The 23,867-nt window shown below is 50.7% G+C and overlaps 2 long non-coding RNA genes across 7 annotated transcripts in view; both read left to right on the forward strand.

Moving 5' to 3' along the window:
* LOC309634757 overlaps window positions 1-23,867 on the forward strand; it is a 40,938-nt gene that overhangs the window by 8,278 nt on the left and 8,793 nt on the right. The window contains exons 2-6 of one of the 5 annotated variants that reach the window (XR_014248415.1): window positions 19,836-20,038; window positions 20,113-20,275; window positions 21,049-21,130; window positions 21,366-23,389; window positions 23,531-23,775. This is a non-coding gene — a long non-coding RNA (uncharacterized lncRNA). Of the gene's footprint in view, window positions 1-13,894; window positions 20,039-20,112; window positions 20,276-21,048; window positions 23,776-23,867 lie in introns of those variants that run through there. The other 4 variants (XR_014248416.1, XR_014248413.1, XR_014248417.1 and 1 more) reach the window with 4 other exon arrangements.
* Window positions 1,311-13,894, forward strand: LOC309634758. 2 transcript variants are annotated; one of them, XR_014248419.1, is made up of 4 exons: window positions 1,311-3,619; window positions 3,961-4,171; window positions 4,872-5,722; window positions 6,320-13,894. It is a non-coding gene; the product is annotated as an uncharacterized lncRNA (long non-coding RNA). The 2 variants fall into 2 exon arrangements; XR_014248418.1 differs by having other exon boundaries at window positions 1,311-4,171.

The following is a 23,867-nucleotide window of genomic DNA, read 5'->3' on the forward strand; positions in this document are numbered from 1 at the left end:
GCTCTTGGCGAGTGCGTGACGTCAACGTGTTGCAAACAAACAAGAGAACGCGCCAGGAGAAGGGGGCGCAGCACAGGGGGAGCCTCGCGGTGCGTCCCGCCTGGCGTACGGGGCGGTGCAGACGCGGGTCCGGCGCAGGGCTGCCCCATCCTTCCTGCCCGTCTCTCGTCCTCATTTGTCTGACCGCCTCCTCGCCCCGTCCGCCCCTGTTTTTCCCTCCCCTTTGCACAGGTTTTCTTGGCTCTCGCCCTCGGAGACCTCGTCTTCCAACTTCTCTGGGCCGTGCTCTTCGGGTGGCGCCGAATTCATGTGCCCGTCTGCACGCCTCCCCAGACGGTCGGCGCCGTGTGTGAGAGTGGCACACGTGTGCACACAGATGCGCGTGAGGACACTTTGCCACGGTCCTTTCTGTCCCCTCTCTGTCCCAGGCCAGGGCGGACGTGGGAGTGAACTTGTGCCAGACCCTCCCTGGGGCCCTGCCCCAGGCCCCGGGCTCCTGACAAAAGAGGGCAGCAGCCACATGGGCAGCAGCTCGCCCGGCGGCCAGACGGCCGCGCTCCCTCGGGCAGCGCCAGGAAACCGGCCCAGCACCCTCCGGGGACGAAGCGGGAGTGGAAGCGACACGGCACCCTCGGTGTCCCCCTGCCCTCTGTGCTGCCGCTGGACCACCGGCCCTGCCAGTGGATTGGGGTGTAATCCAGCCCCAGGAAGGGCCTTGCATGGCTCTCCCGCACCGGGGAGTGCACCCAAACCAAGTGCACTGTAGCCCCGGGAGGAGAGCTATGGGGTAACAAAGAGACAGTTAGTGGTGATGTTTATGCATGAACAGGCGGCCGGCCCCGTGACCTGCTGCCATTTCGCTGAGAAAGCCCAGATGATTCCCCTGCTGGTTACATCATAGGAATCTGAGAAGGAGAAACCTGTTGGATCCTGGACTTTCTCTCCCTGATGAATGTGGAGCCACACTGAATGTAAATAAAAACAACAGCAGTTCTTGCAGAGGAAGGAGGCGCTTCAGAGCTTTTGCAGAAAAAGACCCTCGATTCCAATCCTCTCGCCACCTTGTCATCAGAGGTCGCGAGCACATTCCCCAGTTCTTCCCACCATTTCCCCCATCACTACAAACTCCAACTGAGGGGCCTCCCTGGCGGTGCAGTGATTAGGACTCCATGCTTCCAACGCAGGGGGCACAGGTTTGATCCCTGGTCAGGGAACTAAGATCCCACATGCTGCGCAGCCAAAAAAACAATAAAATAAAATAAAATAAAAATTCCACTTGAACTTTTTAAAAAAGTTTTCGGTGTAAAAATCTGCTTGACGTAAGACAAAGCAGCCTTGATTTTAGGCAGTCAGAGGGAGACCAGCATCCTGGGTTTCGGGGGCTGAGGCTTTTCCCAGGACATGGGACTTCCAGTGCTAAAAGCAGGACAGTCCTGGGCAAATCAGGACGGTTGGTGACCACCGATGCGGACGTAGTTCTACTCTACCTGAGAGTTGGGTGGGAAACAGCAAGACAGGCTGCACTGCACACTCTGGGGCAGTGATGTTAGCCTGTACCGAGGACCTTTAGAGAAGGCGCCCCTTACAAGTTGAAAAAAAACGAAGCCCCCTTTTGGGATGTTCTTGAAAAACAGACTGCATGCTGAACGATGAAAGCAGTGGAACCCAGTACCCGGCACCAGTGGGCATGCGGTCAGAGAAAAGAACTGTGCCCAAGTGATCCCAGGGCCCAGGTGTTGAATGCGGCAACTCCATCTTTCATGAATTTACCAAGCACGTCTTAGGCTTACTTGTATTTTTACCTGTAGCGATTAAAGACTGCAAACGTGTTTAGTGTCATGCAGGAGTCTCTTGGAAGAGCTGCCCCTCCAAGCCCTTTGCTCGAGCCCCATGGAGAGCGGGGCTGGGGCTCGCGGGGGTGCTGCGGACGCCAGGAGCAGGGCAGGTCCGAGCTGGTTTAGGGCTTAGAAGCAAGGCATACGAGACGATCGTGACTCATCCCGCGGTGTTACTGCCGATGGGCGCTGGCTGCTCCTTTGACAACACCCCAGGGGCTCAGCGCCGGGAGGGGAGCAAAGAGTACCGGATGGGCAGGACTCCAGGTGGCCGGCCTGCGACCTGGGCAGGCCAGGAACACTTCTCGTTTCCTCACGCGCAAAAAGAGGGTGCTGGCCCCAGTGGTCCGAAGAATCCTGCATTTCTAATGGGGGTTTGACAAGAGCCACCCATAGATATTTATCATGTGCCGATCCTGGGCCTGACTTTCTGGTAAATGGCGCTGGTTGGGAGAAATCTGATCTAGGACAGTTCTAGGAGACCCACTCCCTATTTGTAAAGAAATGACGAGACTAAAATAAAACTGTTTATAAAGTCCATTCACTTAAGGAGACAAAAATCTGTGTACAAGATCCATTTAACCTCAGCGGTGTTCTCCGTGGGGTGAGCCCAGGGTGCCGGGGGGAGTGAGCACAGGCCGAGGGCCCCCGGCCCCGAGCGGCCTGGCTCGGGACGGCTCGGCAGGAAGGCTCGGCTGGGCTGGCTTCTCACCAGGAGCCGAGTGCAGAGCGCACCGGGCCTCCTGCGAGCCAGGTGAGCGCCGTCCCAGGTGAGCGCCGTCCATGAGCCTGAAGGGAGGGTGCGGCTTGCGCGCTAAGAACCTGCTCAGGGTAACGTCTCTTTTTTTAGCTGCCGGTTCGTTCTGAACGAGTTGATTTGGGAGCTTGTTCTTTTGCATGGCTAGGTTGCTTCATGTAATCTTGAGCCCCTCCCAGCAGATAACATTCCTGAGGCCACCGGCATTCCTCGGCCTCTAGGCCCAAACACCTGGAGGAGAAGAGCTCCAGACAGTGGAAACTCCCCCGCACCACAAATCAGCGTCCGCGTCCACCCCAGCACCTGTGGACCATCTCTCTTCAGAAGCCTGGTGTGCAGGAAACTCATTACCCCTTGTCTGACGTCCAGAGAGGGCTGCCACCGGCCTCCTGGGTGTGGGGCGTGTGGTCCAGGACCTCCCCTGCCCTGAGTCACCACCTCCAAGCCTCCACCGGGGAGCAGACGGGACTTGTGTGAGCCCGCGGGCCATGGGCTCAGGCCGTGACAGGCCAGGTGAGAGGGTGAATTCCTAAGCCAGTACCTTCGCGGAGAACACCCCGCCTTCAGCTCGGCAGGAGTTTGGGGCTGCGGGCGAGGCCCAGGAATGCAGGGCAGAGGGCAGCAGGCAGGATCTGAGGCGGGCTGGACGCCCACCCAGAAGCAGGCGCGGGCCTGTGTGAGCCCCGCGCGGGCACCGGAGGGTGGGGCGGTCGGCGCAGTGACCCGAGAGACAAGCGTTGGCCTGCCCGTCCTTGTGCCGGGCGACAGTCGGGGCAGAGCCGCCCAGGGTCCCTCTGCGTGGAGGCCTTTCCTGAGCGGGGGCAGCTGGCGGGAGGCCCAGAGCTGGGGGTGGGGAAGCTCTGCTGTTCCCATGGCCCACGCCATGCAGGGCAGCCCGAGAGAGGCCCTGGGAGGACGAGTGGCCCGCTGCAGACCCGAGCCCTTGCACAGGCTGCAGGTGCCGGGCCCTCCCCCATCAGAAACCTCACAGAGGACACAGGACACTGGCTGCATTGGAAAAAGACAAGTAGGTCAACATCACTCCACCTGAAGCCCGCCTTCCCCTCTTACCTGGGTCCCTAAAGTACCGTGGACTCCAGGTTCTGCCCTGGCCTCAGGGAGGGCGTGGGCGGGTCAGCAGTGGCAGGTCCCTCGTCCTGGGGCACCTCACCCTCTGTGCCACGCCCCGCCCCGTCTCTAGACGGACCACGCGGAGTCCTCACAGCCTTCCTCCTGGGGCCCCTCCCAGAAATGGTGGTAGCAGCAAAGGCTTGAGCAGGTGTGCAAGTGCCGACCCAAGACTGGGACCACGAGACCCCAACTGGGAGGGAGGGTCTGCAATGCCCCGCCTTTGTCCACTTTATCCAGATGGGGGCATCCCCCTCCGGGGACAGCGTGAGAGGTCAGGTGGGCCCGTCCGCCGTGGGCACGGGGACAGTTCGAGGTGGTGACGGTGTGAGGAACGTCGCCTGGCGTTACCTGCTGGTGGCAGAGGCTGGGGCCGGGTGGCAGCCGTCTCGGAAGGGCTGGTAAGGACGCAGGCAAAGCGCCTCGAAGGACCCCAGCACGGCTCCATTAGGTACAGTTTCTGCTCCAGAACATTAATCCGTTTTAATTAGGGGCCCACAGTCCGAAGGGATTCCACAGGGAGGTCCGGGCAGGTGGGGCACAGGCAGGTGGCTGGGCTGGGCGGTGGGAGGGGTGGCAGGAGGAAGGGAAGAGGCAGCCGTGGTGCCGGGAGCCCCTCAGGTTCCAGTCCTCGTGCACCCGCGGTGGCGCCGGCAGCTGGGGGGGTCCCGGCCCCCGGGGCTCAGAGCTGTGTTTGCAGCGAGCCCAGCCCACTGCGGCCCCTCACTTGTGAGTCTGTGTTGATACAGAGATGAGGGTGGGTCAGGAGGGCCTCAGCCTCTCTCCTGTGCCTTCGGGGGCCCCTGCCCGCCGAGCTCAGAGCCAGAGGGGCACAGAGGGTTTGGAGATCACGTTTCAGAGGCAGCCCAGGCACTGTTTCTCACATCCCCACCGTCCCTGCTCTTCTAGCAAGCGTTCAGGCTGCCGGCTGGGGCCTCTGCTCACAGAGCCCTGGGCTGGACGGTCCAACAAACCCATCACGCGCTGCTCTGCAGGGTGTGCCTGGCGAGTTTCAGGTGTAGACCCTGCCTGGCGGTCCTGGGCTGCATCGTCCTCAGGAGCGCCACCCACCCACCGGACTCCTTTCTGTTCCTGACCTGCAAGTCCAAATGCTACGATTCTCAAAGTTGTGTTTTTCTGATAACCTACAGAGAACGCTTACAAGTGAGGAGATGATGATACCGATTATTATACGTGAGGAATCTGTTTTTGAAACAAAATAACAAATCCCGTGTGTGAGCTCAGGACTGGGCTCCTCCCCATCCAGCGTCCTTGGACTTCTTGACGCTGAACATCCCGCTGTCTCCTGCCTCCGTGACATCCCTCCTGTCTCCCAGGGTCCAGCCATTCGACCCTCTGCCGGACTGGATTGCTGTGTCCTCCTCACCGGTGGCCCCCAGCCTGGCCGCTTCCCACCTGCCCCTCCCTTACGTGGCTATGTCTCCAGGCCTCCCTCCTTTTGGGAGACCACGTACAACCTCCATGGTGATGTCCCCAGGGACGTCTCACCTGCATCACTTTCTTGAGCGTGTGCCGCTTGGAGGGCATTTTCACCTGTGTTGCCCCAGACCCAACTGGTCTGAAGCCAAGATCAGCCTCCTTCCCTCCCAGGCAGTGAGCTTCCAACCAGTGGAGCCACCATTGCCTCCATCCCCGGGCCGCAGGGCCTTTATCGACAAGTGTTTATTCAGTACTTAACCCTGCAAGCCGCTGCTGTGCAGCGGGCAGCAAACCCAGACACAGCCTCCGCCGAATGGCGGTTATACTCTACTGGGAGAGGCAGACACTCGTCAAGTAATTACTTAACAATATGCAAAGTAAACTGTGGGAAATGCTCCAAAAGAGAGGCTCGTGACCCTGCGATGACCCTGCTATGACCCTGCTAGGAGGCCAGTGAAGGCTTCCCCATGGAAGTGAGGCTGGAGCTGAGTGAAGGGTGAGGCCTGACCAGGCAGCAGGAGCTGAGAGCATCCCGGCGGCGGTGCACGCCCAGGAGAGGAAGGTAGGGCAGAGGATTCTGGAGGGGGCGTGTGAGCGAAGGTCGGGGGGAGAGGTAGGAGCTGGGACCACATTGGCACTCAACAGTCTGGCTGCAGAGAGGGCCCCGTTTGTGGCATGCTAGCTGCAGCCTGGCACCAGGCTCCGCCGAGGCACCAGGCCCTGCCGAGGTCCAGGCTCTGCCGAGGTGCCAGGCCCTGCCGAGGCACCAGGCCCTGCCGAGGCACCAGACTCTGCCGTGGTCCAGGCCCTGCCGAGGTCCAGGCTCTGCCGAGGTCCAGGCTCTGCCGAGGTCCAGGCCCTGCCGAGGCACCAGGCCCTGCCGAGGTCCAGGCCCTGCCGAGGCACCAGGCTCTGCCGAGGCACCAGGCTCTGCTGTGGTCCAGGCTCTGCCGAGGTCCAGGCTCTGCCGAGGTCCAGGCTCTGCCGAGGCACCAGGCTCTGCCGAGGTCCAGGCTCTGCCGAGGCACCAGGCTCTGCCGAGGTCCAGGCTCTGCCGAGGCACCAGGCTCTGCCGTGGTCCAGGCTCTGCCGAGGCGCCAGGCTGCTTACATCCACCTCCGGTGTGTGCACTGACTCATTAAGTTCATCTTTCCTTCAGTCGAGATGCTCTTGGTCGGGCCCTTTCCCAACGGTGAGCCATGTGGTCAGTCGTGTGGGCAGAGCCATGCTGCAGGACCAGCTCACCTGTTCTGTTTATTGGCCTGGAGACTTTGGGCACACAGGCGCCAAGCCACAGGCCTCAACAACAGTAGAGGCAATATTGTTGACTTGTTGTGAGGTCGAAGGTCACAGCTCACATGAGCTCGGGGCGGTGATGGAGGCTCAGTGTCTGAGGGACGGTGGTGGCTCGTACAAAGAGAGATTGGGCTTGTGTCTTGTCTTAGCTTTGCAAAGTAAATTTCACGTTGATTTTAAAAGGTTGGCACAGTCAGAAGCCCCTGAGGTGGGGGACAGAGGACACAGTCGTGGGAGGGCCGGAGGGCCACAGGGGAGGAGACGCCCCCGAGAGCCTGTGAGTTCTATCCCCAGCACCTCCCCGAGGGCTCTCCTGCCCGGACTGGGCTGCCTGCTTCCAGCGTGCACGCCCTCGGCACAGGCCCGTCCAGTGTCCAGCAAGTGCCAGGACCTGTCCGTCACAGCAGCCCCGGGGCCGCTGTCACTCTGCTTCCAGGAACCGCTGGTTGTGCGACTGCAAACTGTGGTGTCGGCGAGCCGGCGTCTTCAGAAAGGTGAGCGGACAACCCATGCTGCCAGCCGCCCGCTGCCCGGGCCTGCGAGGAGGCGGGCGTGGTACCAGGCGTCTGACGCTCGCCCCGGGCTCAGTGGTCCTGTGTGCCCTGTTCAAGGGTGCCGGGGCCCTGGCTGTCCCAGCAAAAAGCCCTCGAGCTGAAACAACACAGCTGGCATCACAGCTGTCCACCTCTCCCCAAGCAGCCCTCCAGATCGCTGCTGGAGCTGTGGAAAAGTTTGGGCCTCGGGAGGTTCGCCCTCACGCCCCCCCGGACCCTGCTCAGGGAGCCCGAGGGAGCCGTGGTAAGGTGTCCCCGTCAGCCTGCAGGAACGCGACCTGCCCTGAGCCTCCCCAGCCAGAGGGGTTTCCACACGGCCCCCCTTCCCTGCCCACACGCCGCCCACCGCTAGTTCCCTAAGAGGGAGGGCCTCACAGCGACTTGCTTCAAAGGCCGGACGTTCTAAGGGAGCCTGCTGGCACCCGCTCGTCCTTAGGGGCCACATGCCGCTGCAGGCCCCTTGCAGACAGCGCTCGTTCAGTCTGCACAGCAGCTCCACGAAGTAGGGACCAGTACATCCATCTGGAGAGGAGTAACCAAGGCTCGAAGAGGCTAAGTAAATCCTCCCAGTCACCCAGCTTGTGTGCAGCACATCTGGGATTCAAACCCACATGGTCTGGCCCTAGAACCCCAGCACTGAGCCCTCCATGGTCCTCGTGGACCCAGAGTCCGTTCTAAACATCAGCCCCGAGCTCTTTCCCTAAGATTACAGGCTTCAAGATTTCGTGAGGGCAAGAACATTTCAGTTCAAAGCACTTTCTTCGGCACTGAGCCTTCTGGTGGAATGGAGATGACTACAAACCTGAAAGAAAGCAATGGCAGGGCAGGTGACTGAGCCAGCGGCTAGAGGACACAGCTCTGCTCCGTGTCCTGCATCCCTGGGCAGAATTGTCCCTGTTCCCCCGCGCACACCGGGCACCCAGGACACCTTGGTGTCCTTGGCGAGTGGGTCACACACTTGGCACTTTCCTGCTCAGGCGCAAATCTACCCTTAGGCGCTAACACAGACCTGCGCAGCGACCGAACCCTGAGGCCAGGACGCTGCAGGCCCTGTCATGAGGAGAGGCTCTCACACAGGATTCGAAGGGCCATCCAATCCATGGAATCTCTGGGGGGCGCAAGGTCAGGACTCTCCCCAGGGTCCAGGCTCTTCACACCCACGACCCCATGAGGTGTGTGCAGGAGCTCAGCCCCTTCCCTGCATCACAGGGACCAGCCCTCGCCTGCCCTCTGCGGATCCGATGCCTGGAGTGGTCAGGTAGCTAGCGCTGGCCCCTATCTCAATTTTCCCCAAACGTTAATGAAATCCTGCATCTCCAGGGGAAAGACTGAATTTCAGTGTTTCCACATTCCTACCATGAACAAAAGCCAAAGGAAACCCAGATGGTGGATGATGTGGGTTTATTTTGCTTTGTTTTCATTGTGGCCCAAGATTCTCTGGAAAAAGTGATCTGTCTGATTCCGATGTCGTTAACAACTGAGCTCCTGTTACAGAAACGAGGACCAGATCTGCCACCAGGGACCGGTGTGTGGACCAGACATCCCCGGGGGAAGGGCACACACGGGGAAAGCTGAACCCTCCCCTGCCCCGACACAAGAGAGGGAGGCCGGCAGATGAAACTGGAGAATGGGGTCTGGGAAGGAGACTGGGAGCTACCTCTATAGAGTCTACCTGAAAATATGTAGGTCAGGAACGCTAGTCTCCTGGCCCCGGAGGGAATCAAGGGGAGACTTAGGGAGCGGGATGCATTAGGGGTTATCTGAGTCCATCTCCCAATTCCAAGCTCTCCCAGGAGAGCCGCTGCTCCCAGGGAGGGGGACTTGCCAACCTGTCTCATTAGCTGAGAGCTCGGCCACACAAAAAAGCCAAATAAATAGGCAGTGACTTTCTTTGGTTGAAATTTTTAAAATCCCAGATGAGTTTGTGTCTCAGAGCTGCCGGGTTACCAATTCTGACTCCACTGCCGGATGTTTACAGCCTGAGATGAGGATCTTCTCAACATCATGATTCACTTTCCTTGTTGTAGAATCAGGCTGCTGCCAGCAGCGGTCCCAGAGCCAGCTCACAGGGCTGTGCTGCGTGACACGTGGCCTCCGCCACAGCGTGCGTGCTCGCAGGATGCGCTCCCGCTGGGTGCCCGCCGCCTCCCCAGTCTGTGAGCGCCCCCACCCCCCCTGAGCCCAGCCCGGGCCTCAGCGCCCCGCAGGCAGCCTGCGCTCTGCTCCTTGCATGTGCCCCGCGAGGCCACTCAGCTCAGGGCTCCCCGGGCAGCCCCAGGACAGGGAACGGGGTTTTCCTCTTGACCTGGGAGCAGGAAGGCAGGATGGGGAGCCCTGCCGTCCCATCAGCTTATCTCCAAAATCATAAAACCCACAGCAAGTGCCATTAGCCACTCGTGCAGAGGCCATGCGAACGGCATCGCTGCAGCCCTTCAACTGCCTCCCGTGCGCGTGCCTGTAAGGGCGAAGGAGGCACTGGGCTCCCAACGTGGTGTTCTTCCCCTGCTCATGCCTGAGGCTGGCTTTGTCCAGTAGAAATTTCTAGACAGTCCAACGCAGTAGCCACTGGTCGCATGTGACACTGGGCATTTGAACTGTGGCTGGTGAGGATGAGGAACTGATTTTTTAAATCTTATTTAATTTTAATGAATTCAAATGTGAACCCATATATGGCTAGTGGCTACCATCTGGGCTGACGCAAGTCTGCACAGCCGAGCCAAGTGGAATTTAAAGTTGATTTTGTCTTGCCCTAAGCTGGTGGAAAGAGCCATAGTTTAAACCATCTCCCCGATCTCTTTTTTTGGTCTAAGAGACGGTTTTGCCCTTATTCTGTTTGAGGATGTCTGCCTGCAGGTGCTTCATCCGTCTTCACAAGTGGGACAGGGCTCTTCTGAACTGGGGGCCTCCTGGCTTCGGGAGGCTCAGGCGGAGGCCGCACTTCCCGGCGCTGCAGGAGGAGATTTGGCGACACTGTAGCGTATTTTAGAGAGATGCTGGCGAAGGAGACCACGCTCGGGTCAAAGAGGGCTTTGAAGGTGTGGGGCGAGAAGCTGCAGAGCCTAGGGTGAGATGAGGTAAAGGATGCCTCCAGGACCAGGCGTCTTCCTTGTCCGTAGCTCGGGAGAGGGCAGGTTGAGGTGAGCGGGCAGGGGTGGCTGAAGACGGGGTCGCAGAGCGGCCTGGGCTGAAACCAGGAAAGGAGGTGGAGGAGGTCACTGCTCTGGGCCTCGCGAGGGGGCTCAGCACACACCCCAGGCCCCCAGCCGCTCCCCCAGCGGCTTCAGGAAGGCAACGGCCGTGCTCGTAACCCCTGCCGAGCAGCTTGGCTTGACCAGCCCACCCTTGGGGTCCGTGCGGCTCCTCGTGAACTGGGTCTTGGGTTGTTCCATCTTTTCGTCGGTACCATTGTCATCTGTCTCGGAGGTCACATTGGGTGAGTGTGATATTAGACTCTAGTGCACCAGGGAGAAAGTTTAAAAGTCCGTAAAGGACGTTCCCATCCGCCAGATGTGTGTTCAGCAGCGTGCTGGTTCCGCTAGCCGCCCGCGTGCCGCAGGCTGAGCGAGCTTCCGGCTTCTCACCCGCTGCTGCTGGGACTCTCTCTGAGGTGGTGGCTGGTCATGAGGCTCCGCCCTAGCATGAGGCCACATCGGCAGCCCGAGCCTTCCCCTGGGAGCTGGCATCTGCTCTGCGCTTTGCCTTCTGGGGCACGGGTGCCAGGAAAACAGAGCAGTTACCACCACGGCAGCAAAACCTGACTGAGGCTTTCTCCGAGTTTGCAGAAATACAGTTAGGTAATCAGCACCGTGACCAGCCTGTGTGACGTGGCCCCAGGAGAGTGTGAAGGTTGTGAACAAAAAGATTCCCACACTCCTGTCTCGTGTTCAGATCAGCCTGCATCCGACGGTGCATGCGGGATCAGTGCTGACAGGCCAGACAGGGCCACTGAGGGTCTTTGCACGTGTGTTACGGGTCGGGCACATCTACGGGAAGATGACGGCCCCTTCCTCAGCTTCCATTCATGTAGTACATTTTCCTGTTGAAAACAGGGGAATGATACGTGTCTTGGAAACTTCTGGCAAAGGTAGACTTTTGAATGAATTTTTATTTTGCTTAATGATTATAGGTTCATTTAGCTTTTGATTTCATCTTGGTTTAATTTTTGACAATCTATATTGCTAAAATTACTATTAATTTTATAGAGGTTTTAAAATTTATCAATACACCGTTGTTCATAGGATTCTCTTGTAATTTGGAAAGTGTCTTCTATATTGTAATTATCCTCCCCTTTTCATTCCAAGTATGTAATCTGTGTCTTTTTTTTCTTGGCCTAGTCTTGCTAGGCTCTTATCTATAGTTCTGCGAAGAACAACTTAATGTCTTTCTTGTCTTACAGATCACTTATTTTCATTTTTGTTACTTTATGTTCTTTAATATTTCCTTCCTTCTACTTTCCTTAGGTTCACTCTATTCTCTTTCTATCTTCTTAAATCAAAAACGTAATTAGAAAAAAACAAAAAAAAACGTAACTAGTTCCTTTTAGCCTTTGTCTTTCTGATGAATTTATTTATAGAAATTTATTCAGTATGTCTCTCCTTTTCTCCCAAATAACAAGTTGTAATTATCACTGATCCCTCCTTCCAAACTGTTATTATTTGGGTATTTATTTTTTTGAAATAAAAAAGCTATTTTATAAAATATTTTTTTAAAACATAAATAAATGACTTAAAAATCAATCTCCTGCGCTTAGTTGTTTCTTATATCCTTTGTGTTCCCTCTAAGTTTAGTTATCATTTGGCTGAAGAACTCCTTTAACTTCTTTTTAGTGAGGATCTGTGGTTGCTCAGTTCCTTGTCTTTGAAGGTCTAAAATGTCTTTATTTTGCCCTGATTCTTAAGCGATAGGTATAAATCTTTCAGCCGACAGATATTTTCTCTAAGCATGTTTTAGATGTTATTCCATTACCATTTCTCATTTATTCTGGCTGATGAGAAATCTGGTATAAGTAGTTCCTCTGTGGTAATATGCCTTTCTCTTTGGAAGATTTTAAGATGTTCTTTTTGCCTTTGATGTTATAGTGACCTTATATTGTGTTTCGGTGTGGATTATCACTAATTACCCTGTTCAGTGTATGAAGTGCACATTTGTTCCGAGGACAAATATCTTTCTTCTGTTCTAGAAGATTCTTTTCAAATGCTGTCTCTCTGTTACTCTTATTCCTTTTTTCCTTTTAGAATGTCTATGAGACATTAAAACGTGTCCTTATGTTTGAATTGTTCTTTTATATAAAAGACTGTCACTCAATGTTGAGTTTTGGGTGAATGCTTCAATGATATCTTCCAAATATCAAATATTCTCTTTGACTGCATTCAAATTAGAGTTTTATTTCATCTAGTGACTTTTTCAAAGATTGCATTTTTGAGTTATTAATTTTGATTTTTTTCTTGTTTGACTAAATTTCACCATTAAGTAGATTTTTCAGTCTACTGAAAATCTACTGAATCCCCTGAATTCATACAGACTTGAGAATGTATGACCTTGCTGGGGCTAAGCCTATGGCATTAAACTTCACACTTTATTTCCCTCAGAATTTTGAGGCATTGCTCCACTGTGTGCTGCACTATTTCTTTTACTAAAACTTTCCTTGTGGGTTTTTTCTGTGTGTGTGGTAAGAACACTTAACATGAGCTCTATCCTCTTAACATATCTGAAAGTGCACAGACTACATTATTAACTTAGGTACTATGTTTAGAGCAGATCCCTAGAACGTATTCATCTTGCATGACAGAGATGTGATACCCATTGAGCAACAGCAAGAAAAATATTTTCTAAGGGTGGAAGGATTTTATTGCACCTGGATGGTGTTATTTCAGTGAAAGAATGTGTTCACTTCATGTGCTGTATTTAATGTTCTCCGTAAAAGAACAGGTGCAAAAGATGTTTCTAAGAATACTAGTTGTACATATGAGTGAATACAGTGTTATTTCACTAAAAGACTGTGTTTTCAGAGGATTCTGGGAAGATGGCAGAGTAGGACACAGCAGAAATCTTCTGTCTTCCCACCCGGATAACAGTGGCACTGGCAGAGTCTGTCTGATGTAACCGTCTTGGAACTCTGGGGTCTGTTGAAAGCTTGGATCGTAAATTGTGGTCCATTTTGGTCAATGTCAGCTCTTACCACAGGAGCAGACACCTACCAGCCACCCCCAGCCCCTGGCAGACAGCTGTGCGCATAGACTGTGGGAGCCGGGGTGGGCAAAAAGGATCCTGTCCTACAAATACTGGGATTTGTGCTCTGATCACTGATTACTGCTTCTGGTCACAGAGGTGCAGACAAGGAGGAGCACAGCTATGGTCGTAGCACCTCCCCCATTATTGCAACCCCTCCCCCTCAGGCTGAAGTGACTGCCAGGGGATTTAAAAGGCCCACTCCTGTTTTCCCCCTTTATTTTTTGCTTTTCCCTCTTTTGGGAGCCTGACATTAGAAGACTAGGACATTAAAAAATGACTGCATATACAGGAAAAAATAGAAAGTGCCCATAAATGCCTGGGGAAAGGTTCAGAAGAAACATAAGAAGGCATTAAGTTTATGCCTTAGGCTGGTCCTTAGCACAGAGACAGCATACAACAATAGGAGAAGCAAAAACAATAAACAAAAACAGTAACAAAATCCAGCAAACTTTGGGGAAAGGGGAAAGCCTGATTTCCAGAGTTACCATATTATTATTATTATTATTTTTGGCTGTGTTGGGTCTTCGTTACTGCACGTGGGCTTTCTCCAGTTGCAGTGAGCGGGGGCTACTCTTCCTTGCTGTGTGCAGGCTTCTCATTGAGGTGGCTTCTCTTGTTGCAGAGCACAGGCTCTAGGCGTGTGGACTTCAGTAGTTGTGGCTCACGGGCTCTAGAGCGCAGGCTCAGTAGTTGCAGTGCATGGGCTTTGTTGCTCAGTGGCATGCGGGATCTTCCTGGACCAGGGCTCGAACCCGTGTCCCCTGCATTGGCAGATGGATTCTTAACCATTGTGCCACCAGGGAAGCCCCAGAGTTACCACATTGTTAAATTGAAATGTCCAGTGTTCAATTAAAAAACAAAAGACATACAAAGAAAAAGAAAAGTATGGCCCATTCAAAGAAAAAAAATTCAGCAGAAAGTGTCCCTGAAAAAGACCTAATAGCAGATATATTAGACAAAGACTTTAAAACAACTGTTAAATATGCTCAAAGAACTAAAAAAAGATGTGGATAAAGTCAAGAAAACAATGTGTTAACAAAATGGAAATATCAATAAAGAGAGGAACAGAAAGAAAAAAGATTGAAGAAAGGCTAACAGGCCTAAGGGACTTGTGGGAGAGAGAAAGGGGCAAAGAGAAATAATGGCTAACTTCCCAAATTTGATGAAAGACATGAATATAAGCATCCAAGAAGGTCAATGAATTTCAAGTAAGATGAACTCAAAGAGACCCACACTGAGACATCTTATAATGAAACTTTCAAAAGACAAAGGCAAAGCCAGAATCTAGGAAACAGCAGGAGAGAAGTGAATCATCACACACAAGGGATCCTCAATAAGATAATCATCATACTTTTCACCAAAACTTTGGAGACCAGAGATGATGGGCAGATATATTCAAAGTGCTGAAAGAAAAAAAAACCTGTCAGCCAAGAATCCTGAATCTGGCAAAACTGTCCTTCAAAAGTGAGGAGAAATTAAGACATTCTCAGGTAAACAAAAGCTGAGGGAGCTTGTTACCACTACACCTGCTGTGCAAGAAATGCTCAAGGGAATCCTGCAGGGTGATACAAAAGGGTGCTAGACCAGACCTCAAAGCTCTATGGAGAAATAACGGCCTTAATAAAGGTACATATATGGGCAATTATAAAAGCTAATACTATTGAAACAATGGCTTGTAATTGCACTTTCTGTTTTCTACACTGATGTAAGAGACGAATACATTTAAAGAAAACCAATTATTAGTGTAAAAGCTAATATTACTATAACTTTTGTTTGTAACTCCAAATCTTATTTTTTACATAATTTAAGAGCCTAATGCATTTAAAAGAATGATTATGTTTTGGGGCACACAATGTATATAACTTTAGGTTGTTAAATGAAATCCCTGTGGTAACCACAAAGAAAATAACTCTAGCATAAACACAAAAGGAAATACAAGTGTTGGCAAGGATGTGGAGAAATTGGAACACTGGTACATGGCTGGTGGGAATATAAAATGGAACAGTCACTGTGGAGAACAGTATCGTGGTTTCTCAAAAAATTAAAAGTAGAATTATTATATGATCCAGCAATTCCACTTTTGGGTATATACTCAAAAGAATTGGAAGCAGGGTCTTGAAGAGATATTTGCACATCCATATTCATAGCAGCGTTATTTAAAACAGCATAGAAACAATCAAGTGTCCATCAGTGGATGAATGAGTAAGCAAAATGTGTTCTATACATACAATGGCAGATTATTCAGCCTTAAAAAGAAGGAAATTTTGCAATATGCTACAACATGAGTGAAGCTTGAGGACATTATTCGAAATGAAATAAGCCATTCACAGGAGGACAGATGCTATATGACTCCACTCCTATGAGATACTTAGTCAAAATCATAGAGACAGAAAGTAGAATGGTGGTTGCCAGGGGCCAGAGGAGGGGAGAATGGGGAGTTACTGTTTAATGAGTATAGACTTACAATTTTACAAGATGAAAAAGTTTTTTTCAGAGTGAAAACTCTTTTTCAGAGTTATGGGGATATATGGTGGTGATGGTTGCACAAAAATGTGAATATATTTAATACCACTGAAATGTACATTTAAAAATGGTTCAGATGGTACACATTATGCTATGTGTACACACAAAAACACTTACCAAGAAGAAAAAGAATGTTTTTGATATACTCTGTTGCATGAAATACACTGTGTAAAGTCACATGCATAAAAGATGTTTCTAAGAGTGATAGAAAACCGAAAAAGTATACAAAAGTCTTTGCAATATATAAGTGTATTTTAAAGAATATTAGTAAAATGAACACCTGGGTCTCCTCCACCTAAGTTTAGAACGAGAACCTCATTAATCTGTTTGAAACCTCCGTGTGCCCCTAACCAATCGCATCACACTTCCTTCCTCCTAGAGGCAATCATGATCCTGAATTTTTATAAAGGTTGCCTTGATTTTCTTTATAGTTTTACAACATGTGTATGTATCTATGCATCTCCACACAACACGTTGTTTAGTACTGTAGGGGTCTGGGCTTTATACAAGTGGACACTCACTCTGAGTGTCCTTATGGGACTTGTTTCTTTTACTTAACATGAAGTTTCTGAGATGCACAGCCACGATGCATATCACTGTAGTTTACTTACCAGCTCTGCATATACCACAGTTCATGAACCCATTCTACTGGTTACAGACATTGGCTGTTTTGGTACTTTTGCTGTTCCATCGATGCTGTTCTAAACATTTCCTGCAGGCCTTCTGGAACACATGTGCAAGAGTGCCATGGACTGGATGTTTGCATCTTCAGATATTCTCTGATTTCTTTCATTAGTGTTTTGTAGGGTTCTACATACAAATCCTCTGTTTTATTAGATTTATACCTAAGAATTTCATGTTTTTTGAACAATAGTAAATGTTGTTGTATTTGACATTTGTGTCCACGTGTTCATAAGTAGCAAGAAGAAATACAATTGATTTCCATATGTTTGTCTTATATCCTGCAACTTTGTTGAAATTCTTTGTTGAACTTTTTTTTTTTTTGTAGAGTCCTTGGAATTTTCTACATAGACAATCATGTCATCTGCAATTTCATTTTCTCTTTTCCTAACTGCATGCCTTTATCTCCTTTTCTTACCTTATTGCCCTGGTTGGACATCCAGCACTATGTTGAATAAGAGTGGTAAGAACAGACGTCTTTGCCTTGTCACCAATCTTAGTGGAAAGTATCAGTTTCTCACCATTAAATATGATGTTTGCTGTAGGAGTTCATAGACACTCTTTATCTAGTTCAGGAAGTTCCACTCTATTCCTATTTTTATGAGATATAAAAAAAATTTTAAGTGGGTGTTGAATTTTGTCAAATGAATTTTCTGCATCAGCTTCTATGGTCATGCAGTTTTTCTTCTTTAGTCTGTTAATATGGTGGATTACATGATTGATTTTAAATATTGAACCAGCCTTGCATTTCCAGTGTATATAAACCACACTTGGTTATGGTATACAATTCTTTTTATATATTATAGAGCTAACTTTATTAGCTAATATTTGTTAAGGATTTTTGCATTTATAGTCATGAGGGATATTGGTTTGTTTCCTTTTCGGCACTGTCTTTGACTGGTTTTGGTATCAGGGTAATACTGGTTTCATTAAATCAATTAGAGTGTTCCTTCCTCTTTTAATTTCTGGAAGAGATTGTATAGAATCAGTGCTAATTCTTCTTTAAACATTTGGTGGAATTTTCCAGTGAAAGAATCTGGGCCTAGAAATATCTTCCTCTGGAACTTTTAAAATTACAAACTCAATATCCTTAAGAATTAAAGCGTTACTCAAATTATCTATTTCATCTTGGGTGCGTTCTGGTAGATTGTGGTTTTGGAGGAACTAGTCTATTTTGTCTAAATTAGCAAATTTATATGTGTAGAGTTGTTCATAGTATTCTCTTATTATTCTTTTGATGTCTTCAGGGTTTGTAGTGATATCCTCTCTGATATTTTATTACAGCTATTGATAATTTGTGTCTTCTACTTTTCTTTCTTTTTCAGTCTTGCTAGCAGTTTGCCAATTTTATTGATCTTTCTATAAAAGCAACTTTTAATTTTGTTGATTTTCTCTATTGTTTTTCTGTTTTCAATTTTATTAATTTCTGCTTATTTCCTTCCTTCTGCTTACTTTGGGCTTATTTTGCTCTTCTTTTTCTAGGTTCTTGAGCTGGGAGCTTAGACTATTGATTTGAGACATTTCCTCTTTTCTAATGTATGAACTGTATGGATTTAGTGATATAAATTTCCCTCTCAGTGTTGCCTTAGCTGTGCCCCACAGATTTTGACATATTGCATTTTCATTTTAGTTCAATGTAATTTTTGACTTTTACATGAATTCCTCTTTAACTCATGGATTATTTAGTAGTATGTTGCTTAGTTTCCAATTAGTGTTTGGCAATTTTCTTGTTATCTTTCTATGATTGATTTCTAGTTTGATTCCACTATGTTTGAAAACACACTCTTTATACCTTCATTTATTTCCAATTTGTTGAGGTATTTTTTTATGACTCGGGATATGGCGAATCCTAGTGTATATTCCATAGGCACATGAAAAGTGTGTATCTTCTGCTATTGTTGGGTGGAGTGCTCTATAATTATCTGTTGAATCCTGTTGGTTGATTGTATCACTGAGTTCTCTAATTTTGCTGATTATATGCCTAATTGTTTTATCTATTGTTGATGTTAAAGTCTCCAACTATGATTATGGATTTGTTCATTTCTTCTTTTGGTTATCAGTTTTTGCTTCATGTATTTTGGTAGTTCTGTAGTTTGGTTCATGCATATTTAGGATTGCTATGGTGGACTGAGTTTTTATTATTATATAGTGTCCCTCTCTGTCTCTGGTAATTTTCTTTCTCTGAAATCTACCTTATATTAATATAACCGCTCCTGCTTTCCTTTGATTAATGTTTGCACAATATATATTTTTCCATCTTTTTGTTTTCAGTCTTCCTGTATTGTTATTTTTCAAGAGTGCTTCTTTTAAATAGCAAAGAGTTGGGTCATAGTTTTTAGTCCACTCTGCCAACCTCTGTCTTTTAATTGGTATATTTAAACCATTTACATTTAATGTAATTATTGATATATTAGGACTTAAGTCTGACATTTTATTTTTTATTTCCTCTTTATTCTCTCTGCTTTTCATTTGTATGTTTTCTTTCTCTTGCCTTCCTGTGGTTCACTTGAACATTTTTAGAATTCCATTCTGATTTACCTTTAGTGTTCATTAGTCTATCTCTTTGTACAGCTTTTTAAGTGGTTGTTCTTGGTATTACAGTATATATAACTAACATGTCACATGTTTTCCTTTTACCAGTTTGAGTGAAGATTAGAAACCTTTCCTCCTATTATGTCCCTTTAGTCTGTCCTATTTATAATACAGTGTTTTTTAAATATCTTTTTAATGTACATTTAGAACAATATCAGAGAGTGGTATACTTTTGCTGTAATTGTCAAACATAATTTAGAAAACTCAAGAAGCGCCTACTATATAAACTTTACTGTATTTTTACTTACTGTGTTCTTCCTTTCTTGCTGCTGTTCTCAAATTCCTTCTTTCATCATTTCCATTCTGTTTAGAGAAATTACTTTAGTCATTATTTTAGGATAGGTCTACTTCTCTTAGTTTTTCTTCATCTGAGAATGCCTTGATTTCCCCTTCATTCTTAAAGGACATTTTCTGAATTATATAGGATTCTGAATTGACAGTTATTTTCTTTTAACACATAAAATATTAGGCCACTTCCTTCCAGCCTCCATGATTTCAGATGAGAAATATGTTATTATTCCAACTGTTTTTCCCCTAAAGGTAGGATGTCAGTTTTTCTCTGGCAGACATCAGGAGTTTTTTTTTTTTTTTTTTCTGTGTCTTTAGTTTTCAGAAGTTTAATATGAGGTGTTTTGATATGGATTTTAAATTTATCCTGTTTGGGTTTGCTCATCTTCAGAATCTGTAGGTTTATGTCTCTTGCTAAATTTGAGAGGTTTTCAACTCTCATTTCTTTGATTAGTGTTTCTTTTCCTCCTCTTTCTCCTCCTCTTCATTCCTGGTTTGTTCTCTCTGCAGAACGCGGGCCGGCAGAGAGGCGCTTCCTGCTCTGTGTTGTCTGTGAGGACGCCCTAGAGAGATTCCTGACCACAGTGGGGCCGAGGCCCTGAAGAGGGACTTGAAGAGGCTTCTCTTGTGAAGGAGTTCTGTAAATGCAGTTGAGAACAACCAAATCATCTACTAACAAGTTGTGTACAGATCACTCAGTAACTGAAGCGCAGGTATACACACATCAAGCACTTACAAGGAACGAGTCCACATGTGGCTCTGTGTTAACACCATCTCTCTTCACCAGGGCCCGGGTGTGGCAAATGTCTGGCCAGGACTTGCCCAGGTCAGCTGGCTCTGTGATGTCGACCCCCCGCCCCATATGCCGGTTCATGGTCCACAATGGCCACTGACATCATAACTGATATTAAAATCCCGGAGACTGAAGTCCCCACAGTTGCTGAGTTCAGGTAAAGGCACACATGCCCTGTCAGCCTGGCTCTGCAGCTCCCTGCCCTGCTCCACAACCAATGCATGAACCCGTCATGGGCCAGCACCTGGAGCAGCTGCCAGGAACACCTGCGCTGGGTCTCCCCGTGCCAGGCTTGGGAGGAGGGGTGGGGTACAGCTCTCTGGGACTTTTGGTGAGAAAATGTCTGAAGTCAGTGTCATTGGACAAGACTTCCTCTTTCTTCACACTCACGGTTTGTGGGTGACTCCCCGTCCCCCCAGGGTCAGGCCACCCAGAGGCTTGCTCTTTAATTACTTCATGGCCTTGTGTGTGACCTACAGACCCTTTTGTGAGCAGTGGGCTTGTGTGTTTGGAACAAGTGGTGACACCAGCGTGGAAGCTGGCCCTGTAGGGTGGGCGCAGTGAGGCACATGTCGGGGAGTTTGTCCTGCTGAAGCAGGACGGCCTCATACAGGTTTGCAACATTGTTGAGAAGATATTTTCCAGGCAAGAGGGACTTTTAAAGAAGTCACAAAGTAGTATTTTTTAAATCTTTTGCCTATAAGAAAAAGGCAAGTTCGTAATGTTTGGGGGAGTGGGGAGGGGTACGAAGAACTAGAATGTGAATGACAAAGAATTAACAAGTGAGAAATGATTTTCCTTCATGCTGAGCAGAATTTAGCAAAAGGCCCCAAATTGGAGCATTCTGCATGAGATTCCACTGAAATTGCATAAGGCCTGTGAAACATTCCAGTTGATTGGTTCTATGTATCTTTCTCTCTTGTTGTTTAGTAAGAAAATACGGAGCAGTTATTCTTGTGCCGCAGTCTGCTCAGGGTGCTTGTGTACTGGAGGGGGATCTTCAGAGAATGTGGTCAGTTTGCGGGAACAGGAGGGACCCCAAGGCTGTGGGCACACGTGGTAGACTGAGAAGGGGTGCACCAAGGATGGAGAGTCAGGACTTAGTCCTCACGGTTCAGAGGTGCTGAGATCTGCAGAGCTGAATCTATGGTTCTCAAGTTAAAATGGGAGAAGATAGAGTAAAATTATTGCTTTTTAAATCTTAGTAGGTTCCAGGTATGGTTTCTCTTTTTAATCTGTATTCTCAGCCCTGAGTCAACTTTGGAACTCTGCCTTCAGGGCCAAACACGTTTTGTGGTCGGTCTGCTTCTTCAGAGCTCACTCAACAGCGTCCGCGCATCTCTCTGCGCCTGGTGGCGGGCGGGCGCAACTTGCATCTCTCTGCCCCAAGGTCACCCTGGTCGGCCCCCGCCCAGCAGTCTCCAGTCTCCCTGGAAACCCCCCGCCGGTGTCCTGATTCTGTGTGCCCCCCCGAAGTAAGTGTGCTTCCTGCTTACCTGGGGGCTCCCTGCCTCTCCAGACAGACCAAGTCCTGGAGGTCAGCGGGCCCACCACTGCTTCTGGAACCTGTCTACATACGACGTACGTGCAAACACGCGGGAATTTTCTGGAACATGGACCCAAGCGTTTGCTCACAGAGGCCAGGAAACCAGCCAGGAGTCCTGACTCGCTTTCAGGGCTGGGCTGGAGGGTCAGGTTTCCTGCTCGCCTCACCTGGGGTGCAGGTCTCACCGTTACCTGGGTGCGTCCGGGTGTGTTCTCTGGCTGGGCGGAGCTCAGGTCGTCTGCATCCTTTGTAAACGAGGCTGCCTGCCCGGAACTGCCGTCGGTGGAGTGGATGCTGTCTTGCCCGGGGTGGGGCGGGCGGTCTGCTCGGGTGCTGGCCTGGCTCCCGGGGCAAGCTGGTTTAGGTTTTCCTCAGCATTAACGCAGGAGAGATCTTCCAGTAGGCCGGGCGGCTTAACGATAAAGCTGGGCCTTCACACTCAGGCACGTGGTTGGGTTCAGCCCGAGGTCCCCGGTGAGTTACGCTGTGGGCTGCGGTCTGGGCAGCAGCCTCGGTGGGCCTCCCTCTGGCTCGCGAGTCCTCCTCCCCGCAAGGTCCTCGCGACCCTTGGGTGCTCCATGGTCCCCTGTGTCTGCACTTCCCACCTGGGGACTTCGATGCTCCCAGCTCCCCGGGGGGTGGAGGAGGGCACCCTGAGCTGGCTGGCGTACCCCCCACCTGGCCGTGGAGGACGGGCAGCTCGTGCGGAGGGCAGGAGGGGGGTCTCTGCCCTGCTGGGCTCCACTTGACCTGTGGGGCCTGTGGCCACAGGTGCAGCTCAGAAGCAACCTGCCCCCAGGGTGTGGCCGGGCAGGACCAACAGGGCAGGGCTCAGTGTCCCAGCTGCAGCGGTGCCGCCTCTCCTAATGGGAGCTGGGTTGGCACGTCTGAACGGCCACAACCAAGCCTCCAATGAGGATTCCCGGGAGGGGGTGCTTCCCCTCTGCCTCACTGCAAGATAGGGGAGACGGATCCCCAGAGAGTGCGCTCAGGCCCTTCCAGGCATGACCCGGGAGGCAGCTGATGGCACAGTGGCTTCCGGTAGCCCCGGGACCACAGCTGGACAGGCGGCCTCATCGCCAACCCCGAAGGTCTCCACCTGACGCTGAGTCCAGAGCCAAGCCCGGCTGTGCTGGGCTTTGAAGGAAGGACGATTCAGGGCCTCAGAAAGGAGGTGGGAGGGGCCCTTAGGAATGTGAGAGTGAGCGGGGAAGAGGAGTGAGGCAGGTGAGATGGCGGGCGGACCTGCTCCTGGGGGGACGGCCTTGGACACTGACGGGACTGAGGTCGGTGAAGATCCTGCAGGGCCGGGAGCTGCAGGCACCGGGTGGGCGAAGCTGGGCGGCGCCCCATGGCGGCTGCAAGGCCAAGGGGATGGGCTGCTGCCTGTGTGCCGGTCCGCGTCCCTCCGTCCCTCTAACCGCCTCTGGCCGCTTTGAGAACGGGTGTCCCAGGTCGCCGCGGGGCAGCTCCTCACCGTGCTGGCTCTTGAGGAAGTAGGAGGAGACTGGCTTCGGGGGAACAAGGTCAAGACCTCGCGGTGGGGAGGATTTGGAGTCAGGACCATGTGCGTGTTGGTCCTAATGTAAAGGTCAGATCCTGGCTCCCCCTCCAGCCACTCAGCTCTGTCCTCACTCACCCAACACCTGCCACGTGCTGAGGGTCACGTGAAAGATAAATCACACACAGGCCTCAATCTCGGGCGCTGCGGAGGCAAGAGCACAGGTAAGGGGGGCACGTGGGGAGCGGGCCCGGGAGAGCTGAGGGGCGGGAGTGCGTCTCCCGCCCGTGAAGACCCAGGAGGCGCCTAGAACAGACAGGAAACGCTTGTCACGGGAGGCCCTTCTCTCTCGGGAGGTTGTTCAGACCCAGACAGCGGAGACGGAACGCTGGGGACTGTCCTCAGACATTCCCGCAGGAGGAGAGCGGCCCCGGTGCCACCCTCTCCGTGTCCCGTGAGGCTGCCTGCGGCCACCACGTCCCACAGGGGGCAGGGCTGCCAGTCACCTGCCCTCTGTTGTGGTGACGACGTCTCGGCCCTTCCCAAGGACGCTCATCCCTGCTCCTGCGCCCGACCGGGGGTCCGCCGGAGGCCCAGCCTTGGAGTTCAGGTCAGTTCACGGTCTGAGCACTTGGGAAGGCCCCCCCCCGGCTCTCAGGCGGGCCTGGCGCGCTGCTGTCCTGCGAGGACTTAACACGGCAG

Source organism: Balaenoptera borealis (assembly GCF_965194805.1).
Source record: "Balaenoptera borealis genome assembly, chromosome: 9".
Taxonomy (NCBI): domain Eukaryota; kingdom Metazoa; phylum Chordata; class Mammalia; order Artiodactyla; family Balaenopteridae; genus Balaenoptera; species Balaenoptera borealis.